This window comes from Anolis carolinensis, chromosome 4, assembly GCF_035594765.1.
Source record: "Anolis carolinensis isolate JA03-04 chromosome 4, rAnoCar3.1.pri, whole genome shotgun sequence".
In the NCBI taxonomy this organism is placed as follows: domain Eukaryota; kingdom Metazoa; phylum Chordata; class Lepidosauria; order Squamata; family Dactyloidae; genus Anolis; species Anolis carolinensis.
In genome coordinates, this window is record NC_085844.1 from 106,703,780 (window position 1) to 106,721,935 (window position 18,156).

Sequence of the window (18,156 nt, forward strand, 5' to 3'; positions counted from 1 at the left end):
ATAAAAGGTAAAAGTTCAGTTCCAAAAGATAGTTACAAAAACAAGGCTGTAAGAAACAAATGCATGGAAACATTAGGCATGAAACAAGGTCCTTAAAATGAAGCCCAAGTCCCAGAAATGAGGATACATCCAGGCTACAAAATAACACAGGAGAACAAACTTGGTTCTTGATTCAAGTGAGGAAATTGCCTTGACGAAGATTTCCCTCTCAGCAGACTGTTTTAATAGCATAACATGAAGGCATTTCTTTGCCCTTTGACCTCCCTCTTATTTGCTATTCTGAGACTTCTACACAACCTCTGAAATTCCAGATGGCTAGCCTGATCTAGTAGAGCAGCCTCATCACTTTCACTCTCAAGGCCACAGGGCTCATTAGCGTTATCAAACTGAGGCTGGGAACCGCTCTCCCTTTCTGCTTCTTGCACCTGAAAACCATCATCATTAACAACATCATTTCTTCCCATGGGAAAGCCTCACTGCTCCTCATCTCCTACAGCAGGAACACTCTGCACCTGAATCCCATAATTCTCATCAGAGTCATCTTGAAACTCATCCTTAACCTGAATCCCATCATCCTGAAACTGCATCCCAGAATCCTCATCAGAGTCACACAAAGGCTGAGTCACAGCAACAACAACCAGATAACCCAGAATATCAAAGCAGATAATCCACAATATCTGCTTTGAACTGGATTATCAGAGTCCACACTGCCATCCAATCCAGTTCAAAGCAGACAATCTGGATTTTATACGGTAGTGTAGAAGGGGGTCAAGAAAGCAGGTACAGTAGTTAACTAGAATTAAAGCAAATGGAACTCTCAAGCAGCTGGTAACAAAATTGAAGAAATAACACTTTACATTTTTTAAAAGTTGTTTTTAAGGAGAGTAATTCTGGCATTGTAATTTATTCTGGCAACTAGCCATTTAGATAAATGATGAACACATATGACCTAATTACATTGTTACTCATGGAATCAAACTATACATGCCACACAACACAAAGAGTGAAGTAAATAGAAGGTATCCAAAATGATTTCTTTTTTTACACACATTTCATTGTGTGTGGTTTTTTTTTTTACAATTTTAAGATAGCTTTAGCAATGAACTTAACATGGAGATGGTCTTTAAATAAATGAATAAAGTATGGAATGAAATATCAATCGCCATTCATATTGAGGAACTGGAGGTTTGAGCTTGTATAAAAGAGATGTGAATTCTTCATAATACAATGAGTAAAATTTTGCTTCAGTCACAGATCCCGCTGGGAACACATAGTTTATTCAACAGAAAAGTGGATTTTCCCACTTTCAAAAATAGCTATCAAAAGAATAAATAACCTCCTGTTACTCCGTCCTCCTTATTTTGTACCAGTCTGCAGATCTTTGTGGCTTATCTCTAACAAATTTTGTACTCATTTTTCTCTGAATGTAGACAGCTCATGCATCCTTAATATATAATGGTACAATACTGCATGTGTTTCTTTAGATATATATCCCACTGTGGCACTGTTTTTGTTAAGTTTTTATAGGATTGCACATTAAGGGTGATTCTGACCTTCTTAAATCATACTTACTAGCATTTCAAAAGAATAACATAAAATAAAATCAGAGACATGTATAGTCAGCAACATCAAAGCATGCTCAAGATGACAAAATGTATTAATAAGGAAAAACACACAAGCTAGGAGAGCTTGCAGCAGTTTGCTTTTGCCTGAGTTTTCTGTTTCATCTCTTGAAGTAGTTTTGTGCAGACTACTTTTGCACTTTGAAATGAGCTGAAGACCAAAGAAGAAAGTGGGAGGACCGAAGCAGTCTAAAGGCAACCTAAAATTGGGACAACAGATTTTTGATGGGGATTGTTGCTATCAAATCAGGACAGTTGGGGTGAAGGGGCATGTTTTATTGCACAATAGTCACATGTTACGCTTTTTTGACAGAAAATGGGTGTGACTATTTTATGACTGTTTTTAATCATGTTGAAGTTTTACTGCTCGGTTTAATGTTTTATCTGATTTGTGCTGTCGTGTCTGGGCATGGCCCCATGTAAGCCGCCCCGAGTCCCTCCGGGGAGATGGGGCGGGATATAAGAATAAAATTATTATTATTATTATTATTATCAAGAGATGAAAAAATGTTCTGCTCCCAGATGATTTGCATATAATATAGCCAACGCAGGAAGATAGCTTCCCCGCTGTAAACAGTATAGCTAATGTGGGGAAGACTTCAGGTTCCCATTTTTATATTACTTACTGCACTGTACAAATAATAGCTTTGCCTGCTTGCCTGCTCCTTTTTCACATATGGTGCTTCAGTTGCCCCTGCTCCACTTTCAGCTACAGTGCCGAGTTTGGCTGATTCCAAAACACTGGGTTGAAGAGAGTGGCAATACAAACTCTCTTCAACTCAGTGTTTTTAGACTCAGCCAAGACAAGAAATATCACATCTATCTGGGCCTAGGCTTGTTGCCAATGACTGAACCTACACCCAACATTTTATGTGTTGAGGGATGTTGTCCTGAGGGTACCAAAGAGGCACTTTCTGCCATGAGCTGTTGGATTCTGGTTGGCTTAGGAGGGTATCATGAATCTGTTCAAGCTTGTACACTGTGATGGGTGTAGTATAAGCAAGACTGGAGGTGGAACATGACAATACAGCATATCAACCAACTACAAGAACTATTGCTGCAATGAGCATTACATTTATATTGTGCAATGCAAGTTCTTTATAGAAATAACATAACTCCCTTGTTGCATTCAACATCTTAACTTGCGATCATCTTGCTTTCAATTAAAAGTGGCAGTTGTGACTTATAAACCCAGTATGATTTGGCCCCTTGCTATTTGAAAAATGGTATTTTATCATAATTGTTTGGGGATTTGGTTTTTTTTTTTTACTTCTACTTTGTTTCAATTTGTTTTGTGTCTCCCTTGTTGGAGAAAGTATGTGTGTATGTGTGTGTGTGTGTGTGTGTGTGTACACACACACACACACACACACACACACAGATTTTCTCCCTGTTTCAGGAATGAACACACATTTTAAATCTTTTTGCTCTTCCCTTTTATTGTATCCATAAAATAAAATACTTAGGCAAGGAGATTGCTTTTTATTGAATCAAATAATGTGCCTTGTCCCAGTATAAAACATAATTTCACATATAATATATAATTTATAAATTAGATAGCACTAATGTAATTTTCTGCTGGATGGCTCAGTTTAACAAAATGGTACCATTTGCTATTTAGATGGCATTTTTTTCAAATCTATAGAGAGCCGTTTGTGACTTATTTTATTCACAGGAAAAATAAAATAAAAATAAAACTTATTTCTTCTACCTAGCAACAAGTAGTACACTCACGAATGTCTACAAGTCTTATCCTTGCTCAAGAGGTTCCAATGTGTAAACTGAAGAATTCATTATAACCATTGTGGAAAACCCTACGGAGCATGCACAGATTCAAGTTCAATTATAATGCATCTCTACATGGCAACATCTCCCAAAGAAATGCAGTGTTGCACATAATTATACAGAAGCTAGAGATAATACAAAAGACCATCTGTAAGCTTTGAACAGATGTAGCTTTTGAATACTTGGGCTTATCTTGCACTTGAAAATACAAACCTCAAAATAAGTAGTGCTTACCAAAATATATATATAAAGGAGGAGAGCCTTACTTAACCTGTTCAGAATTTTTCAAATCATGCAAAATGTTATACTAAATATTAAATTTCTACTCTGATCAAAGCCTGAATATTTGTTTAACTTTAGAATGGTTGGGATCCAGTTTTGAGGGAAAAACTGCAAGAGTAAGAGCTTTTCAGGATTCTGTAAGATTGGCTCTATTGTAAGGTAGAAGAGTCAAAGGAGTAAGAAAGGAAATACATATTTGAGTCAGAAACAGGCAGAGTTCACCAACTAGCTATCTTAAACAGAGGTAAGATCTCTGTTCTTCCAGAAGTGAGAAAGGCTAGATCTTCTTGATGCCCCAACTGAAACTGTTATTGTTGTGCGTCTTAAAGTCATGTCCGACTTTTTACAACACAAAAGAAAACAATCACAGGGTTTTGACTGCCTCTGAGGCTGAGGGCCCTTCCAGACAGCCTCTTAATCTGGGACAAAGAAGTGGGGCAAAAAATTGCAGCATCTTAAGGAAAATCCAAACACGCACAATGAACATGGGACATCTGCCAAAGATGTGCTGGACTTCATAAGAACTGGTGCAGATATAAGAAAGTGCACAGAAACGGATTTTTGTGTCATTATCTCTCTCTACAGTTCTGCTGTCTTTACCTTTGTCTTCTTGAACCCCATTTCCCATTGGGGTCACTTTCTTGCCATGATGGTGCCTACTGTGTAATTTAAAGTTCTGTTTAATTTCATAGATATGAGAACAAAGTAGTGGTTGGAAAGAGTTCTCATGGGGATTGCTGTCATCTCGTGCTTCCATTTTGTCACCTGTGTGTCTGTAGCTCCATTTGTTTACCTCCCTTATCAGCTGTTTCAGGATTATAAAATGAGGATTAGAGCAGTCCACACTACTGAGAGAGGCTCTTACTCACAAGGAGCCTAGTGGCCTGGAGACTCAATATCATCATGTAGCTGATCCAGGGCCCATTTGACCTACCGGTAAGAGATGTAGATGTGCCCCCTGTTTCAAGTCCAGCATTATTGATGTAATATTATTAGTGCCCTTGAAAATGTACTTACTGTAAAGAATGACACCAAGACTAAAATATAGCTCTAAAATGGGAGATACTAACATAATTAGAAAGTAATAATTATAATAATTAGTATAGTATATATAACTATAGCACTTTGTATAATATGCAAAACAAAATCAACTATGCACAATATGCCTGGATTTGAGGAGCTAAAATATGGCAACCCTTAAGTCTGCACCATCTGCATATTTATTATGGAGTTAGAATGATCTAATTCTAATAATTCTAAACTTCTCTAGGAAGAGAATAATGTGTTGAAACTATTTCTCTTTCATACAGAGTAAATTACTCTAACCAACAATTGCCTCTTGAGTTGGGTTCAGTTACCAGTACTGACCTTACATTGGCTTTTTTGTCATCAGGGTTTTCCTTGACACAGTGTTGCTGATTGACTTTACTTGCCCAGGAAGTCTGTAATGTGAATGCCTCCCTTGGGATTTTAGCTGCAGAATGAATGACTTTGGTTCTATAGTCTAGATATAATGTGGTTAAAGCATTGTGTCAGAAAGGTACATATACTTCCATCAAGCTGGTCATTGACAAAAATCCACTTGGGATCCAGCTGTCTATTAGTTTTTAACATGTTCTTTAAGGGTGGTTTAATAATGTGTTTATGTTATTTCATTTATTTGGTCGGGGGCATATTTTTACAGGGACATGAGAAGGAGTTTATCTGACATTACCAAATTAACTTATAAAAATCTTTCTCAGGAATAAAAGCAAAATCCTGTGAGATCAGTTGCGTAAATTCATCGCAAAGCACCTGCTGCAGTTTATGACTGCAAAATTTACTTCACATTTCATTAAAACAGTTTGGCTACAAATTCCATACCATTCAAACACAGCATAAAATATTAGATTTCTTCCATTTATAAGCTAGAGATATGAGGTTAAGCAAAACTGAGCCTTAAACAGATATTTCTATGCCAAGATCACAGATGATAAAAACATAACTTTATTTTCATGACTTCCTTTAAAAACTCCCTGCTGAGTGAGAGTTTAAAACATCAAAGCATCGAAGAAGGCTTAAATTAACTCTCTTTTATTAATAAGTGATTGACAATATTTTCTTGACAGAGAATGGCTCCAGCAAGGCACATTAGATAACTAGGTATGTTGAAATGGGAATTAAAATATGTTCTATTTATATAAACTCATTGTTCCAAACGTAACATCTGGGTATGTTAAGGAGAAAGCAGGCACTCCTTATAACCTACTCAAATTTAAAATTAGTTTTCAGCAAGCAGATAATGGAAGTTCCTCCTAAGGTAGATTTTGCTGTCCTGTGGTTTAAATGCCCTCTACATTCATCATCAGGGTTCTTTCAGTGTGAAAACTGCTGAGAGCTTCAAATGGAGCATTCATATTAAAAAAAAATTCCTACTCCCAGAAAGTGAGATAATGCCAGCATGTCAGTCTGCTGTAATTGTGTATATAAAGTTCCCAGAGTAATTGTGTCACCTCAGTGTTCAAACTCTATTTCAGGACATCCACCAGGTCTTCAGGTCAACCAGACTACTATTGTTCCTTATCCTGATTTTAGCCTTAAGCCTTGACTCAGCCATTAGTATCAGAAATTTGAAAATTGTGCTATTCTTAAACCATTGTGTCAGAGCCGGGCTATGAGCAGTAATCTGGAATTAGCCAAGGGTCTTGGTATCAACTAGTACTCTAGATCTAAAGCCAACGCAGAGACATGTGACACACTGAGAGCAGTTTCACACAGACATTGTAATATAGTGAAAAGCTGTCTCAAGGTCAGGGTGTCTACAAAATGCTGCAGCATGCATCCAGCCTGAAATAGTGTATTAAAAAAACTCACCAGAAATTCTCAAAATTGAATATGCCTCAAAATCTGCTGCAGTCATTCAGTTTATATCCCATGCAGAGCTGGAATCAAGACTGAGAATGTGGAGCACTCATCAGGACAGGGCTAATGCTGACTCAGTTGAAAAACCTGGAAACACAGCTCCCTGGAAGGCAAACAAGCCGCCGCCCCCCCCCCCCCCCCACACACACACAAGTAGAAATTACAGTGTTCTCACAGAAAGGCCCATTTTCCACCTCTTTGACTCCATTTGTTGTACCCTGCCTTGGTCTAGCTCTTATCTCAAATGGACATGGTGATGTGCATCAGATCTGGTCATGCCAATGCCTCTTAGTGTTTGTCATGGTGATGCCCATCAGTGGATCCCACCAAATGATGGGAAAAAAAACCCATGGGTCCAGATCAACAAAGATCAAGTGGAACTTTGTGGCCTCCATCCCAACTTCCAACAAGTTATTGGGCTTCTTGTGTAGGTACTCTGCAGTGAACTGGTTCTCTTCAATTCACTCCTGACTAATTTTAAATGGATGTGTATAACTGCTATGAGAGGCAGAAACAAGCCAACTAACATATCTGAACTGAAGAGCAAAACATCTGGAAGGTTCAAGGTACTAGTATGAGATCAAGACTCAAATAGTTAAGAGTATAGAGAAATGCCAGAGTTCAGAAAGGCCTTGCTATCTAAGCAAGGCTGAACAGAAAGAGAAAGATTTACTGTGCTTCTTCCTGTCTAGAAAGCTCTAACAACGAAAATATCATTTACATATGGGAGAGCTGCACACAGATGCAGCTATTCCAATACTGTGACTCTAATGTGCCATTTTTTACAGGATTTTCTTGCTAATATTTATTCAGTTGAAGTTTGTTTTTGCCTTCATCTTAGGCTGAAAAAGTGTGACTTATCCAGGCTCACCCATTAGGTTTTCATGGATGAATGGAGAATTGAAACCTGTTCTCCAGAGCCCTCCTCCAATGCACAAAGCACTGCATCACACATACAACTATGGGCGGCCAATTTACATGGACACCTTCATACCCATGCATGGACAATTTTCACTTATTTATGTTATTAGAAATGTTTCTTTTATAAGGAAAGAATCTTCTTAAAACAGTTGTTTAATATCTGAAAAGTGTGAGTTCTGCTTTGCTAAATAACTAAGGTCTTGAGTTCAAATACCCCTCTTTTGTGTTTGCAAAGTCTTTTTGGTATCTGGAATCCATCAAAGATACCCCCCAATGATATAATTTGCAAATCAGATTGTAGGGAAATAAGCTAGGGATAAAACAAAGGAACTCTTATCGACCGTTCCCAGTTCTGAGGTGTTCCCCGATTTCAATTTTGCCAGAGTCCACAGTGCAATACATTTTAATTCATTGGTATTGTTAATTTCAGGACTTGAGATTATTACTTGTTCAGTCTGACCTTTGGTGCTTAGCCTTGTTAAGGTACAGTACGGAGATTTATTATTTTTGACATTTTCAATTTATCTAATTGTATTCTCTCAGTGGAGAAGGATTCCCCAGATGAATTACATAAAATAATAAAATGCAATTAAGCTGTCCAAACCATTCAATTAAAACATGCAATTAAAACTATTATACATTCATTTTTCCCCCAGAAAAGGCCTTCAAAAAGCTGCCTCTCCATTTGCCATCAATTCCTCTAACAGAGGGAATTTGCATTTTCTAAAGACAGTCATTGTCTTTTTTTTGTTTGCTTTTATACACCCTTGGACATCTCCATATGTTATCACCCCAAATCCTACTACCTTTGGAACAATTCCCTGTTGTCCTTCTAGTGGCAAGCTAAAACCTTTTTATTGAGGCAGACTTTTAAAGAAGAAATATTTTAAGAATGAGCCAAACGATCTCTCTCTCTCTCTCTCTCTCTCTCTCTCACTCTCCAACACACACACCTCTTGATTTGTATGGTATTTAAACTGTTTTCAAGTGTCTTAAATTTTTGATTGACTTTTATGTTTAATTCTACTTTAATATTTGCATAGTATATATTTTAAATTATATTTTCTTTTATTGCTGTGAGCCACTTTGTGTCTCACTTAAAAAATAAAAGCAGAATAATGACAACAGCAGCAACAACAACAACTTATATCTATATTAAATGCACACTCTTTGGAAACACTTAATGCTTATACAGGCAGTCCCCAGGTTAGGAACAAGATAATTTCTAGAGATTTGTTCTTAAGCTGAATTAGTTTGTAAGTCAGAACATGTGCATTTTTAAGTGTAACCCATACACACACACACACACACACACACACACACACTTTGGATAGCATAGGGAAAGGTTACTATCCCTGTAATGTTTGTTATGCTGTGTCTATGCCCCTGGTTCAAACCCCGGGAGCAGCGTGGGCGGCAGCTGTTAGCTCCAGCTTCTGCCAACCTAGCAGTTCGAAAACATGCAAATGTGAGTAGATCAATAGGTACCACTCCGGCAGGAAGGTAATGGCGCTCCATGCAGTCATGCGGCCACATGTCCTTGGAGGTGTCTACGGACAACACCGGCTCTTCGGCTTAGAAATGGAAATGAGCACCAACCCCCAGAGTCAGACATGACTGGACTTAACATCAGGGGAAACCTTTACCTTTACCTTTATGCCCCTGTTCAGAAGATTTCACCTCACTTTCTGTACCTGTTATCATTGGATTGGTGATCAAGTTTCAGTTGAGACACCTTTTCTCCAGGATAACTCTTTTAGGAGTGAATTCTCCTTCCTAGGAATATATTTCTCTCATTTCCTGTTATCTCACCTCCATTCCGAACTATGAATCAACCAGGGTGAAAGTGTCATTGGAAGCTTCTCCCACAACATGGGTTCTCTCCAGGAGGGCAACAGTTTCTCCCCGCTGCACCTCTCCTATCACTGCGATGCCAGGCAAAGCGGGGCGCTACACCTGGCCTTTGTGGTGAGGCTTTTTGACTATTATGTATCACCATTGCACACAATTGATCTTCACTGCCTTATTTGTGTAGAGAGATAATGTTCATAGCCCTCTACCATCAACAAGTTTGTCTGATACTGTATTTATTTTGTTATATTAATCTACTTTTTTTAAAAAGAAAAGAAATAGGACATTAGTCACTGCTGAGTTAAACCAAGTAAGCATATACTGGTTCATAGAATTGTCTCCAACTGCCTCACTGATCTTGCTCATGAGAAACAAACGTTCTCTTGAACTATTTCCCAAATTATTACTCAAGCTCTAGCACTACACAGCTTTTCTATCAAAAGCATGCCCTCACATTCCATTTCACCCAGATGTGCCTTGTTCACAGGAATCATAAAGAATATTAGCAGGATATTATAGGTTCACAATGAGGAGAACTTGGTAATTATGTTACACCAAAGAACTCCAACTATAATTCTGGTATCAAACCAGCCTAACACCTCATTTGGAACATCACAAATATAGAATAACCATGTCATTCCTTCAATTCATTCAGGTTATTGCTCCTCACCTAAAAATATTTTTCACCATTGTAAGAGTGGATCTACACTGTAAAATGAATGCAGTTTGACACCACTTTAATTGACATAGCCCCATGCTGTGGAATCTAGCAATTTAAAGTTTGATGAAGCACCAGCACTTTTTGACAAAGAAGACTAAAGACCTTGTAAAACTACAGCTCATGTGATTCCATAGTATTGAGCTATGGCAGTTAAAGTGGTGTCAAACTGTCTTCCTTCTGTCCCCCCAAAAAAATGCATTTGCTTGCTTTAAAATGTAGGGGAAGGTTGGAAAAAAGAGAAAGGCACTAACTGAAAGAAAACCAGATAAAGTTTTGTTCAATGGGACTGTCAACACTATTATGACAAATTATCTATTCAAAAACAGGGGAAATTCGGGACTAGGACATGTTATCTGTCTGAAGAATTTTAAGAAATTTTATAATGACACTGTTCAAGATGAAGATTGTATTTAATATTACAGGAAGGTAAAGCTTTTCTTACAGAGATGGAGGTGCTTGAGCAGTGGCAGTCAATATAGAAAAAGGAGCATGTTGTTGGTAGTTTCTAACTACAATAGAGTCTCACTTATCCAACGTTCTGGATTATCCAATGCATTTTTGTAGTCAATGTTTTCAATACATGTTGATATTTTGGTGTTAAATTTGTAAATACAGTAATTACTACATAGCATTACTGTGTATTGAACTACTTTTTCTGTAAAATTTGTTGTATAACATGATGTTTTGGTGCTTAATTTGTAAAATCATAACCTAATTTGATGTTTAATAGGCTTTTCCTTAATCTCTCTTTATTATCCAACATATTCACTTATCCAGCGTTCTGCCGGCCCATTTACGTTGGATAAGCGAGACTCTACTGTATTCTGAAGTTAGTATCAGGGACTTTTCAAGGTTTGTTTGAGTCATAGAAGGTTGGAGATGAGCTCGTGGGACATGTCACTGTGGATTAATGTGGAAATGTCTTTAATAGGGTACTGTAAGTGCTGAAAAGGCAAAGCCACTTGTCTAAACAGTACTTATTCTGCTGTATCACCAAGAGGATTCCAATCTCAAGGTGTCAAAACACTTACTTGACACACACATTTATTACATAGTTATTTGAGATATACTAAGTATTCACACCTGCATTTTATAGACTAAGTTGTATAATTCTGTATCTATCTTTTACAGAGTCAAAACAGAAGGGGGGAGAGATATCCAAGTCCATGATGTTCCTGAATAGCAATTGCTGACAGAGTTATGGTAAAAGACATCTAATGTTAGATATCTAAATTTGAAATGTTGGGGAAGACTGCTAACTTGACTGGAGATCTAGCACTGGGATGAGAGTTCTTTAGATCTTCCTTCTGCATTAATATATATCACCCCACAGTTTGTTATTAGTCTCCAATGCACATGTACACACACAAGTAGTCTGAATACTGCTGTTTAAAGACACCCCGTCCTATCTCCTCTCCATGGGATACTTACTACTGTTTCAGAAATAGATATGGAAGCTCCCTTGTGCTGTGTGCACTTAGCTTGTATGAAGAGACACTAACCTCTAGTTCAACATTGCAAATTTTATTGGGAGATCCAGGTGCCCTTTGGACTTTATTTGAAAGATTTTTTTAAATACTGATACTACAGTGTTTAAAGACCCAAGCTCATTTTGTGCTATTTTAGAACAAAAGCTACCCATTTATTCTTACAATTCCTGTTTTATTAGGTTGAGTGATTTTTTTTGTTCTTCCTGTGATAAACTTCTTGAACATTAGTAAAAGTAAGGATTTTCCCCTGACATTGTCTAGTTGTGTTTGACTCTGGGGGTTGTCCATTGACACCTCCAAGGTCATGTGGCCGGCATGACTGCATGGAGCGCCATTACCTATCTGTCAGAGTGGTACCTACTGATCTACTCATATTTGCATGCTTTCAAACTACTAGGTTGGCAAAGGCTGAGACTAACAGTGGGAGCTCACCCCGCTCACCAGATGCGAACCTCTGACCTTTTGGTCAGCAAGTTCAGCAGCTCAGCAGTTTAACCCACCATGCCACCAGGGGTATTATACATTATAAACATTTTTTTATGAAAAAGCACATTTATGTATTGTATAATACACATACTTCTCACCACTCATTAAAGTGTGCTGGAAAATTTCACATTGCTAGCCCTTTATACTTTAAAACATGCGCATTGTTTTGAGGAACCTATAAATCTATTATGTAGGTTTATTCATGCAGTGGGTTTCAGACACACATATATACAAAAGCTACTGATATTGTTAAGTCTAACAAATTATTTCCTTCATTCCTAGCACAAGTGTAAGAGCTAGTCTGTTGCAGTAGTTTGAGCATTGAAGGAAGACACATCAAACAAATATCTTTTGTGACAGCCTCCCATCTGGAAATCTGTATCCTCAATGTGAAAGACCATTTGGACCTAGAACAGTTTTTCACAGTCGCTTATGAACCCACCACCAAGACTCTAGCTCTGAAAGACAATCATACTCAACCATAATTGATCACCCATGATGATAATGATGATAACCCTAAAGATCAAGATTCAAACTCTACTTAGCCATAGAAACCTATTGTGTGACCTTAGGCAAGTCACACTCTCTCAGCCCTTTCCAGAGAAAGGCAGTGGAACATTCCTTTCAACAGATCTTGCCAAGAAAACCCTGTGATAGGTTCACTATAACTTGGAATTGACTTGAAAGCACATAAAAACAAACAACAGCAACACAAGGTCAACTGAACATTTCATCCATTTGTTAACCCTGATTCCCATCTGTACAATGACTTCTATAGAATGACTGTTGTGATCAGCACAACTCACATGGTGTGGTATATATATATATATATATATATATATATATATATATATATACACACACACACACACACACACACATATATATACACACACACACATATACATATATACATATACATACATACAGAAATGGGACATTCATTGTAATTCATTGATGCCTCTTTTTCAACTTAAAAAGGGGACACTACAAACACTAACATCCACTATTATGTAACCTCATGTTGACAGACCTACAATCCACAGTTGTGGTGAAAAGATGTACAGGGGGCCATATCCTATTCATAGTAGAGTTTTCATTTCACAAGGGGACATCTTGTGCACTTGGAAGTGGGCATTGAAACGTGTTATACAGTAGGTCACATAATTTATCATGAAACATTGTGTATTGAAAGTGTATCATGCAATGGGACAAATTGTTCTATGGACATGTTGCTGGCACCACTTGTGCAATAGTCTCTTTGGTATAGCCATGTATCCAGTCTTTGTACTGAGAATATGGTCGTTTTGCAATGGCACAATTCAACTTTACACAATTGTCATTTCTTTTACAATAGTACAACTCCCAAAAGGATGCCAGCCAAGGTCCTTATGAAAACATGTCACAAAAGCCTGCTGATGACAATTAAACACACACATTCACATATGCAAACAGAACTGGTAGCTAAGGAGTTGAACCCTCTTTAGCATCAAACCCTTTCATATGCAAATACTTATATGAATAATAAGGTCCGTACTTACCATGTCACTTTAACTTTCACTCTGTAGTTCTGTAATATGGTATTTTTGACATGTCACTCGAAAGTTTTATACTATGGAAGCTTCTTCCTTGTGTATTCTAGGCATCTTTCAGATTCTTACCATCCTGCCATTCAGGCATAGAGATCGTCAGTCATTCGCTTAATATCACTTTGGGTCTCTTCTATGCTTAGATAAGAACTCTATAAACAGATCCCAAACTTCAAATTGTAGTTGTGTACCATTTCTATTAACCTTCAAAGATGACCTTCCTAGCACATAAGCTTGCCATTTATTTTCTGCAGATTTACCTGTCATTTTGAGATTTACTTGTCCTTGACTATCCTATCTCTTTCATCATATTTAGTTTTGCTTCAGTACTGAATGCCTCGTAGGATGACTGAAATCTCAGGAAGGTCTATGGGTCTACTTGGAGAAAAGCACTATGTGAAAAGGTGCATTTTAGATCAGAAAAAGGGTTCTACAAAATGTGGGTGCAAGAGAAGAAAATACTTAGAAACAAGTATGACATATTAAGTACATGAATCAGAAGGAGATCCCCTCTGCGCATAATGGTACGTTCTTCGGAGTAAGCATACTTGGGTTCAGTCTATGTCACACTGCAAAAATCTGCACTAATGAATTTGAAGGATGATTATAGATTCAAAAAATATGGATAATTGTACCATTCACTGTGTAACTTTCAAATGAGAATTGGCTGTCTTTCTGTCATGAATCTGGGTGCAGTAGTAAACCGACCTGATTTAATTTTTTCCCCCTGCACTTCAGTTCTATTCCTCCTGGAAGAGGCGTTTCATTCAATCCAGGCTGATTTAATACATTTCTCCCTGTGGCTAATTAATCTTTAGAGACTGTTCGAAGTATGTCAATTATTTCCATTCTAAGTTTCATAACAACAACAATAAAAGGAGGTGGGGGAAAGAGGAAGGTCACCTTGCTACTTTATTAATGACTAGAATGCAAAAGTTTCAGCTGGCAGAAACCTCCAAATGACATGGCAGACTCTTAAGATATAAACTCTCACATAAATGCTATGCTTATGGAAAGCTGTCCATAAAGACAACCCCATCAAATTGTGCTCCTGGGAAATAGGAGTGCCGTGATCAAGAAAGATACAAAATTTCAAGATGTATTACGAGCCTCATTGCATAAAGTCTTTGTTATCTAATGTCACCTTGACATTAAGTGTAGTCGTGTCCAACTCTGTGGGGTGGTGCTCATCTCCATGTCTAAGTCGAAGAGGCATTGTCAGTAGATGCCCTCAAGGTCATGTGGCCAGCATGACTGCATGGAACTCTGTTACTGTCTTGCTAGAGTGGTACTTATTGATCTACTCACATTTGCATGTTTTTGAACTGCTAGGTTGGCAGAAGCTGGGGCTAACAGAGGGAGCCCACCCTGCTCCCCGGATTTGAGCTGCCAACCTTTTGGTCAGCAAGTTCGGCAGCTCAGCGGTTTAACCCGCTGCACCATCAGGGGCTTCCTATTATTTGTACAAATACTCAAATACCTCATGATTCCCACACTCAGCATTGCCGGAATAATTAATTCTATGACCAAATAAGCAATTATTTAGTACATGCAAAATCTAAGGCGTTTGGGTGGATGTAAAAATACAAATATTCTCAATTTTTCCCACAAGCCAAAGACCAGGCATGTAAATCAACCTAGCATGATGGCTTCAATACATTTTGGTTCAGTCAAAATCTTGGATGATTAATTATGCTGTTCAGGAATGGTAGACAATGCCAAATGAAACATTTAAGAGTCTTAGGTTGGGAAAGGGTGCTAAAATACTTTTACAATATCCACAAAGTTGAAATTGGGTACACTGGTTAATTCAAGCCTTCCTGGTTACTGAATACATCTGAAAGTGACCATCTACGAAAACAGAAATCAAAGCATAGCAGTATTTATCCATTACCTAAACCAATCCTTCTACAGAAATGCAGGTTAAACAGTAGGCATTCCAAAATTGCATCACACACTTGAATTAATCTTGGAGTGATTTCCAATAAGAGGCAGGAATGTGTTTTTGCTCACAGAATACAAGTCAAACTTTTGCATAGGTTATGTAGCAGAGGCATAACAAAATCCAAACCTAATTTAGAAATCTAAGGCCATTTATAAGAAAGTAACTTCAGTGTACAAATAGAGACCTATTCTGATGTGAACTATTTATCATCCAGGTTTATGACTGATTTCATAAAAACAAAACAAAATGGAGGAAGTAAAGAGGGAAGTGTGATGACCCATGGGCCTTGTAGTCCTGCTCAGGACATTGTACTTCCTGATGAAGATGAAAACTTGGGTTTTTTACCTTCCCAGTCTGAACTGGATTCCTCTCAGCCAGATCTTTCCCAGGCAGATCTGGGAACCTTGCACCTGCAAGAAAGTTGTCTCCCAGAAGTATGTCAAACAAGCCCAGAGCCTACTTCTCCCGTGTTCTTGCGCCGGGAGTTTTGTAAACAACAGAGAAGTTTGGAATCAGCTTCGCGCAGGAGTGCAAGGATTGCAGCTAAGAATGTGGCCAATTAAGACTGCTTCTCGTGAGAATCTTTGGGGAGTCTCACATCTGGTCTCAGAGTTTAGCTTTCGGTTCTGATTCCCAGAGAACTGCTTCGGCGGGAAAGTTAGACTCTATTTAGGTGTTTTACCCGCGTAGTAACTTCGCGGAGTCAATTCGTCAGCCTACGGAGCGAGTTGTGTCTGGACAGCGCGCTCCGATTCAAGCCTCGCTCCTGCTCAAGCCTTGCCTTGCCATCCAGCCTTCGCCTTGCTTCCCAGCCTTTGTTTATCTACGGACTTTGCCTTGTTTCCCAGGATCAATCCTTGCCTTGTTCCACGGATTTTATCAAGTTATTCCACGGACCTTGTTCTTGTTCTTAGTTACCTTGTTCCACGTTCAAGCCTTGTTTCAAGTATCAAGTTATTTCCTAGCCTTGCTCAAGTTTATGGACTAAAGGACCTTGTCATCTCCCCTCACTTTGCTTGGCAAAGTGAGTGTTTCGGTTATTGGATTACAACTTTGGACCTTAATATTTCTTATTGGACATTGCTTTTTTGGACTAATTCTGACCTTTCCTGAAAGGTCTAATTCTGGACTATTTTCTACACTTGTTTTTATTAACTTTATATATTCCTTCAATAAAGATATTAGATAGATTCTGGCCTCTGTGTATGGTTATTGGTGCTCTGCAGCCTGGGTCGTGACAGTTTGACTCCGCCACCCTAAGCACCAATTAACCTCGGCCAGAATGTCTACCGGAGTCGTACCTGGGCCGAGCGGCCAGCCGATTACCTACACCATCGACAAGGATGAGGTGGACCGAATCCGTGATAAGCTCAATGCACAGGATGGAGAAATAAGGGGTTTGAAGGAACGCGGAATTCGTCTTCCGGCCATGGCGTTGCCAACCAAGTTTACTGGAGAAGCTTCTAAGGTTCATGTCTTCCGTCGCCAATGTCAAGCTTATCTAGAGGCCCGTGCTGCCGAGTTTCCCCAAGAAGACATCAAAGTGGCATGGGTTTACAGTCTTCTAGACGGGCCAGCGGCCAGCTGGGCGACGGCACTGTACGACCAAGCCTCTCCACACCTAAGATCAGCGCAACACTTCTTGGACCACCTCAAGGAGACTTGGGGAATCGAGGACAATTTGGAGGCAGCCGGTCACAAACTCCGTCGCCTTTTCCAAGGAGACAGACCTATGTCTCAGTATATAGCCGAGTTCCGAGTGCTGGCCCACAACACCGGCTGGAACGATGTAGCCCTCAGGGGACAATTCCGGGAGGGTCTCAACATTGAAATGCTGGAAGAAATCTCCAAGGTGGATCCTCCCCAGACCCTCGAGGCACTCATTGATCAATGTTTACGGGCTGAAGTCATGATTGCCAACAGGAAACAGTGGGTTCGAGGCCAGGGCAGTAGAGCCGGGGCAAAACCCCCCGCTCCCGCCAGCGTTCAGCCACGTCCGGTGTGGAGACCCCCACCGCCAACCCCATACCCCAGAGGAGGCGAGGAGGTGCCGATGCAGTTGGGCAATGTGCGTCCCAGACTAGATGCCGCCGAGAAGGCCCGTCGTCAACGCTTAAACCTCTGCTGGTACTGCGGGAACGGGGGCCACTTCGCCAGAGAGTGCCCAGCCAAAGGGAAGCCTGCCGCCCGTCTTGCGGCGGCGTCCTCCACGGAGACGAAGGCGTCTGAGCCGACTGGCACACAGCCGGCGGGGGAAGCCAACGACCGGGTGTAGAGAGGCTCGCCAACCCGGTCAAAAAATCCATCCAAGAGCCGCCAACCGGGGTCCTGTTCCTTCTCGTGGTCACATTATGGTCAGCAAAAAGGGGACCCGTCATGATCCACGCCATGATAGACTCTGGAGCTACCAACAATTTCATCGATAGAGAGTATGCCGACTCTCTGGGATTACAATATCATGATTTCAAGAATGCCCGTGTGGTGCAAGCCATAGACGGCCGCCCCCTCAAGACGGGCCCCGTAAGTCAGTGGTCGGAACCCACCAGGATGTGGATAAGGGAAC

The 18,156-nt window shown here is 39.5% G+C and overlaps 1 protein-coding gene and 1 long non-coding RNA gene across 5 annotated transcripts in view; both read right to left on the reverse strand.

Moving 5' to 3' along the window:
- The window catches only part of cdh12 (cadherin 12), an 868,710-nt gene that overhangs the window by 767,705 nt on the left and 82,849 nt on the right, over window positions 1-18,156 (reverse strand). The gene's annotated exons all lie outside the window — the stretch shown is intronic.
- LOC134298201 (uncharacterized) lies at window positions 248-12,872 on the reverse strand. The gene is made up of 2 exons (XR_010005152.1): window positions 9,740-12,872; window positions 248-9,619 (listed from the first exon to the last, which is right to left on the reverse strand). It is a non-coding gene; the product is annotated as an uncharacterized LOC134298201 (long non-coding RNA).